Source organism: Pseudochaenichthys georgianus, chromosome 16, assembly GCF_902827115.2.
Source record: "Pseudochaenichthys georgianus chromosome 16, fPseGeo1.2, whole genome shotgun sequence".
In the NCBI taxonomy this organism is placed as follows: domain Eukaryota; kingdom Metazoa; phylum Chordata; class Actinopteri; order Perciformes; family Channichthyidae; genus Pseudochaenichthys; species Pseudochaenichthys georgianus.
The window spans coordinates 5,221,027-5,229,051 of record NC_047518.2 but is presented as its reverse complement, the minus strand read 5'-3'; the positions used below and the strand labels follow the sequence as shown (position 1 = coordinate 5,229,051).

General features: G+C 45.6%; 1 pseudogene; it reads right to left on the bottom strand.

Moving 5' to 3' along the window:
* Window positions 1-211: 211 nt before the first annotated feature.
* On the bottom strand, window positions 212-7,574 carry LOC139435306 (uncharacterized; annotated as a pseudogene).
* Between the last annotated feature and the right edge of the window lie 451 nt (window positions 7,575-8,025).

Sequence of the window (8,025 nt, the reverse complement as noted above, 5' to 3'; positions counted from 1 at the left end):
TTTGGATACAGTTTTATGTATGACAACTTTACGACTGGTAGAAAGTTAAGTACTTTTTCTGAACAGATTTTCTTTAAGAATGTGACTTTGAAAGGGAAGTTTTTGTGATTTTAACACTGTTTCTGTTAGGCTTCCCGAGAAGTGACTGGAGATGAGAACCCGCTATGCAAGCAATACAACTGAGACAGTGGTGAAGTGTCACAAAAAGGCTTTATTTTGTCCACGACACTGGCAAGGAGTTGACGATGAGCACGTAGAGGGGAGACGTGGAGCTGGGCTGACCAGGAGGGAGGCTGGACGTGGCAGGCAGAGCGGCTGGAGTATGTGGATCTGGAACAGGAAAAACAAGCAGGATTAGGAAAGAATTTCCCTTCACAAGGAGCATCAAAAAGTCACTAGGAAAACCACTAGTAGGCCTGGACGATAGTTTACCACTGAAGAATAAACGAAGAACTGGCGAAGTCTGAGGATGGGAACCAGGGTTTTAAGCAGCTGCAGTTGAGTAGTGGCAATCAGTGAGATGAGCAGCAGCTGAGAAGGTGAGTTGGCGGGAATCGAAAGTAGGACAGCCACGCCCAGCCAGGAAGACAGACACACAGACACACAGACACAGAAGGGGGAAAAGAAGGAGGAAATACTGCATATCCTCACAGTTTCGGTGAAACAACGCAGTTTTCTGGAAATAACTTAAATTATTATTTATTTTTTTCCTAGTGGAGCCTCGCAGGTGGGGGGTGCTGCAGCCCTAATGGTATGGTATGTTATTCTAAGGCTGCGGCCCCACGAGGACGAATTCGGTCGTTTGCGTTACTGTTTAGTGTCATATAGACCGTTCGGCCCCACGAGGACGACCGAATACGGCACTAAACGACTGAGGAAACGACAACGGGTCCCAAGGTGGATAGAAAGGCATACGCAGCTCTCTGGGGGGTCAAACGGCTCCGTGTGTGCGCCCTATACGGACATTTTCAGATCACTGATAGTGATTGCGCAATAGCCCCGCCTCTCCCCACCTCTTCTGCTCACCTCCGCTTACCCCGCGCCAGTGCTGAAGTGTTTCGCCACCAACAACAACAACAATGGCGGATTGCAGAGTTGCTATCGTGCTCCGGACGCTATTGACCATGCTACAGTTGTTTGTGCAACATCTACAGCAATAATGATGAGGCAATAGCCCCGCCTCTCCCCACCTCTGCTGCTCACCCCCGCGTCAAAGTAAACTGCACCCTGAATTCAGATTATTTATCTTTCTCTCGCGAGTGAAGTCTAATCTGACAGGACGGAGACACGCAGCTCTGCTCCCCTGCAGCTCCTCCCGCTGCAGCAAAACACACACTTCAAGTCAGATCATCACCCTTAGCTATTTTAATTACCTCTCAAACTCCCTAAACTAGTTATAAATATGTTTATTTTTACAGTCGGCCGGGTCACTGATTACTGGATGAGCTGCTGCATGAGACAGACACTGACGCTGTCTGAAGAGAGGGAGGAAAAAGAGAGGCTCCGTGTATTTTATCATTATATTATATAGAGTCGTTATTCATTTGTTTTAAAGCTCAATAAATAACAAAGAAGAACTTTGACCGGCACTTTTATAATTTTGTCCGGAAGATTTCAACTTTAATACACGCTGACTGGCGAAAAACTCTGCCCGGTTCCCTCGGCCCCCACCGCGGAGAATAAACAGAAGGGCAACCATGACAACCAATGCTTCTTCGCTGCTTTTGTGGAGGAAGTTACAGCGCCACGTACAGGCTCGGCATATGTACTGCAGCTTCTCTCTCTATTTTATCACACTTTTTTCATATTTTCAACATACATTTATTTTGTCTTTTTTCATATATAAATATATATATATATTATATTTTTTGGACATAATATCATTCTCATTTCATTTTATTTTTTTATGCTATACCATGACTTTTTTTTATCCTATTTTTCTATACAATAATTCATTTCGAAATAGTATATTAAAACATTTTCAGTTTCCAGAAAGATGAGGTGCAAAATATCCTGCAACCCTTCAAAAAAGAAAAGAAGGTACAGGTAAAGTATGTTGAAATATTTCACAAAAAGTGAGTTGTATGTAAAAATCTCTGTGTAGTTTTTCAAAATATAATGAACGAAGTCATTTGGAAGTGAAATGATTAAAGTAAAACATTGGTTTGACACAAACAAATGATCATTAAATATAAGCAAAACAAAGATTGTGTTATTTGGAAAACATAAAACAAATCCACAGATACAATTAATACTAGATAACATACACATAGAAAGAGTATATGAAATGAAGTTCCTTGGTGTGGTTTGAGACACAACATCAGCTGGAAACCTCATATCTCATGTAAAAGCAAAACTGTCTAAGATCGCAATATTGGGAAAAGCCAGATACATTCTGGACTATAACTCATTGCATACTCCATATAACACAGCAATATTGCCATATCTGATTTACTGTGTGGAGATTTGGGGAAACACGTACAAAACCAACCTACAGCCGTTATGCACATTACAAAAAAGGGCTATAAGAGTTATCAATAATGTTGGATATCTTGAACACACTAATGTATTATTTTTGAAGTCACACATATTGAAGTTCATTGATCTGGTTAAATTTAAAACGGCACAAATCATGTACAGAGCCAGACATAATCTACTTCCTAGGAAATTAAAAACATTGTTCATAGACAGAGAGGGGGGGTATCATTTGAGAGGAAATCTACATTTTAAACAACTCAAGGTCAGAACAACTCTGAGAAGTATGAGTTTAACAATCTGTGGGGTGATTTCATGGAATGCTTTGGAGCAGGAGTTAAAACAAAGCACAAGCATAATTCAGTTTAAAAGGATGTACAGAAACACTTTTTTGGAAAACTATGAGAATGAAGAGAGGTGATTGAAGATGAGACAGTATTGTATATGTATGTATAAATGTAAATGTAAATAACTTGCATAATGATTTAAAGGATAATCATTGATCAAATAAGGGGTGGGAATTAATAAGCATTTGCTTCCTCCTGCTCCCTTTTAGACACATATGATTTTAATTATTATTATTAATATGAAGACTTCTTTTGTATCATGAATGTGGATAAATACTGTATTTTAACAATACGGTATTCTGTTTTTTCACATTTGTTATTTTTTATTTGTTATTTTTTTAATCTGTTCGAAATAAAGATTAAATGAAATGAAAATAGAGGGAGAAAAATAGCACAGTATGTGGAAAATATGAAAACAGCAAGTTGAAAAAAGTAATGTTATGTTAGAATAACATGAAATAATTCATAGTGAAGAATCTAGAAAAAAGACATTTAAAAAAAAAAAGTCAGGTTATTCAAGTTATCAAAACTGCATTGTTTCACCGGGTCCGGAAAAAACGGAAGCGCATTACGTCCGGGGAGGGGGTCAGATGCCCACTGACCCAAATGCCCCCCCCCCCATCCTCACCAGTCCTGTGTTGCCCCAGCAAGCACAGACGATGAGAAAGAGCCAGACATGTCCAAGAGATACAACTTTATGAAGGGGCCTGGCGGCCAAGACGCCACCGTGCATATATCCTCCACACTCACGCCGTTGAATAAGGCTGTTGACACAGCCACAGCCCGTGTGGAGTGTGCACGGACCCCCCGGGGCAGGCTCTTCCCTCCTGTCCGTAGGTATGTGCAATGCAAAGGCGTTTCTTAGACGGAGCTTTCCCGGTCACCCCGCCCCCAAAGCACACAAACAGCTGTTCAGTGCGTCTAAAGGCAGCCGTGCGCTCCACATAACATGCTAGCGCACGTACCGGGCAGAGGAGGTGCAGTTTAGCTTCCCTGGCCCCACTATGAGGTGGAAGAGTAAAACCCCCTAGCTGAATAGCCCTCGACCTGAACGCACTCCTTAGGCTCTTGGGCACAAAGGAGGGGTTCGGCCTGAGTGTCGCCCCGCTCTGGTCACCCCGGATCAACAAGCAACTCGGGTGCACTGCCAGAGCGGTTAACTCGGACACTCTTTTGGCTGACGTTAAGGAAAGTAGCAACGCTGTCTTCCATGACAGTGCTTTCAGGGAGGAGAGCTCCAGAGGCTCAAATAGTTCTGTGACCAAAGCCTCGAACACCAGCGGCAGGTCCCACTGCTGCCTCCTGACCCCCTGTAAAAACCGCGACATCAGTGGTTGACTAAAAGCTGACCTTCCGCCAAATCCCTCATGACAGGACGAGATGGCTGCTGCATACACTTTCACTGTGTAATGCGCAAGCCCTCGGTCCATCAGTATCTGTAAGAAGGAAAAAATAGAGCATAACTCACAAGATAGGGGCTCTATTCTCCTCTCCTCACACCATCACTGGAATCCTAGCCACTGTGGCCTGTAACAGGCTGTGGTGGATCCCGCTCTAGCTGCCTGGATAGACTGAATAACTCTGTCTGTCAGTCCTCCTAGTAGCTCCGGATCGCGTTGGGGCGCCGTGGTTCTCAGAGATGACACAGATGAAGATGGGCCAGCCCTAAGCGAATCCCCAGTTCTGGGGGGTGATGTCTCAAGAGGCAGGTGCAATCAGGCTTGGCTCCAGAGAAGGACAGGCTGAGACAGGGTGGATTGTTGATGTTCTCGCCTCACAACCCTAACCCTAAACCAGGAGAGGGAGAATGAGACGCAGCGGAGAAAAGGCGTAGAGCAGCTTCCTTGGCCATGGCTCGTGTGCAAACGCGTCCACCCCCAAGGGCGGGTCGTCGCTCAGGGCCATGGAAAACTATAGGTTACTTACGTAACCACCAAAACAACCAGAACTTAACAGGTAGAACCCTGTCTCAACACGGGGCCCAGCACTGCGTGGGCCACACTTGGAGCAGAGACATCTAGCCTGTAAAAGCGGACAAAAGTGAGCGGTGAGGACCAGCTCGCTGCTGCACAAATGTCTTGGATGGAAAAACCCTTGAACAAAGCCCAGGATGTAGCCAGTCCACCAGTAGAATGAACACGCAGGCCCGTTGGTGCCTGCAAACCCTGACTCGTATAAGCCAGAGCAATCGCTTCCACAATCCAGTGGGAGAGCCGTTGCCTGGTAACGGGCTTGCCCTTCTGAGGGTTAGCCCAGGATACAAAGAGTTGGTCATTGCATCGAAACTCTTTTGACCCGTCCATATAGGTGCGTAAAGCACGAACTGGGCACAGCAAATTCGGCCGCTGTTCCTCAGAGGAACACAGTGGCGAAGGAAATGCCTCAATGTCAATGGGGGTACATGAGCCAACCACCTTAGGTACAAAGGCAGGGTTGGGCTTCAGCAACACTCTCGTTTGCCCCGGGGCAAACTGAGTGCATGAAGGATGTACAGAGAGCGCATGAATGTCACTGACTCGCTTGGCAGATGCCAGAGCCAGTCTTCAGTGACAGGTGTTTCATGTCAGCTTCTTCCAGGGGTTCAAATGGAGGTCGAGTGAGCCCATCTAAAACCACTGCCAAGTCCCATAAGGGCACCAGTGACCTGGAAACAGGGAGGAGCCTGCGAGCCCCTTTCATAAAACGGCAGACCAAGGGATGTTGGCTAGCCGTCTTTCCCTCAAAGCCCACATGGCATGCAGCAATAGCAGCCAGGTACACTTTGATCGTAGAGAAAGCTCTGTGTTTATTAATCAGGTCCTGTATAAATAAATAAAAATACCCGACAGGACATTGAAAAGAGATGTGTCCTTTTTGAAGGCACCACTCCTCAAACACCCTCCACTTACAGTCATAGAGGGACCTGGTGGAGGAAGCTCTTGCACTCTGAATAGTGTTTATCACCTTCTGAGGGAGTCCCACTGTATTCAGGTTATACCACTCACGGGCCAGGCCCATAGTGCCAAGCGCTCTGGGTGTGGGTGAAAAATCGTCCCCCCCGCCTGAGACAGTATGTCCCTGCGTAGCGGGAGCTGCCACGGCTGCCCGCACAGCAGCTGATATATCTCCGCCAGCCAGTACATTGCAGGCCAGTGTGGAGCTATTAGGATCAGTGTGTGGCGTTGTTCTCTCACTCTGGCCAGAGTTAGGGGTATCAGAGCGAGGGGTGGGAACGCGTACAGAAGGACCGGAGGCCAAACGTGCGCGAGCGCGTCCACGCCTAACGGTGCGTTTAAATCGCGCATTGAAAAGAACAGCTGACATTAAGTGTTTTCTTTTGATGCGAACAGATCCACCGCGGCCTAGCCGACTCACAATCCTTGGATGTAGAGTCCAGTCTGCATATAGTGGTGCACCTCTGGACAGCAGATCTGCCCCGAGGTTCATCACTCCTGGTACGTGCGTCGCTCTCAGAGAGAGGAGACGTCCGCAGCTCCATAAGATCAGTTTGCGTGCCAGCATGTGTAACTGGAGAGAACGCAAACCCCCTTGGCGGTTTATATACGATATTGTGGTCGTGTTGTCTGTCCTCACGAGGACATGATGTCCTCTGAGAAAAGGCAGAAAGCGTTTCAGGTTGAGGAACACCGCTAAAAGCTCCAGATAATTTATGTGTGACCGTTGGAGGTCTCTGCTCCAGAGACCCCTCACAGGTCGACCTTCGTATATACCCCCCCAGCCCGTCAGACATGCGTCTGTGGCAGAGATGTTCACAAGTCTTTTTTTGCAAGTCCAAGTCAAGTCTCAAGTCTTTGGTCACGAGTCCAAGTCAAGTCTCAAGTCTCTAAAAAATAAAAGTCTCAAGTCTCTTCTGGTTGTAATAAGCCTTCTATTGTCTGCTGCTATCCAGTCTGTTGAGAATACTGCACAGCTATATCTAAGAAATTCAAAGCATTTACTGTGTTATTATCACTCCTATATCTATTAGCATACAGTATCAGTACTGATTAGTTGTTTGTTATATGATCACTTTAAACAGGCTATTGCAATGCAATATGAGGAAAAACATCACACTTTAGCTAAATGCAAACAACTTGTAAGCAAAACACTTCAGAATCAGAAATACGTCAAATACGTCTTTGTATCAACCGTATTGTTTAATTACACTGGGTCTCTAATGACATCTTTTAAGTCTACTATTAATAAACATATTCCTCTATCCTCTCACTCAAACCCAGTGTAATGGTAACCTGATAAACCTGTAACATTAACGTTACGTGGTCAACAATAAACCTTTAACCTGCCTATAAACCGACAAATGTATTTATGTATGTAACTATGTATTTTTCTACGTTTAACGTTAGCCAGTAGATGGTGGCAGCGGGTAATGATTAACGTTACCGACCTTTTTTGTGTCATGTCAAGAGTTGGATGTCAACGCCACTCAACTCAAACAAGTGTGACAAGCAATTCACTAATCTTTTCAAATACTCAGTTACAAAGCTAGCAGCAAGTTAAGTTAACATTACATAGCTGATGCTGAGCTAAACGTGTTTGCTAACCGTCCATATGCGTTAATGTGACTGACCTCTCCGGGTGAGTTTTCAAGTCCCTGATGAAATTTGACGTTGTTGCGCCAGCATCCTTGATTTTGATATTGCAGACTTTGCAGTGTGCGCTCCTTTTGTTGGTGCCGCCGGTGTTTTGTTCTAAGTTTTTGTAGTTGAACCTAATTACAAGCGGTACAGCCGCAGGTGTGCCGCCGGTCGCCATTGTGTTACTACGAGGTAGTAACAGAGGCGCGCACGTCTGCGTAATGAGCCCGGCTAAAGTAACTGGATGGCCTACCTGCCTGTCAGCCTTCCATCTGGGCACAAACTTATCTTGTGCCCTCATTGGTCATGTGCGCGTTCGTGTGTGTTGGAGTAGGCGGGCTCTATAAGGAAGTAGCAGCCTCTAGCAGATTATCTCCGGTTGTGTATTTTCAAATTCTAGCGACCTCGAGCCGGTTTCTCTCAAATGTACCTACCCCACCTTTAATACGCCAAAAATAGAAAACACAATGATTGTTCCCGAGTCCCAACACACGAGTCCAAGTCGAGTCTGAAGTCTTTTGGTCACGAGTCCAAGTCAAGTCTGAAGTCTCTGTGTGTGCGACTCGAGTCCGAGTCGCAGACTCGAGTCCCCATCTCTGGTCTGTGGTGACCACCTTCCGCGATAGGAC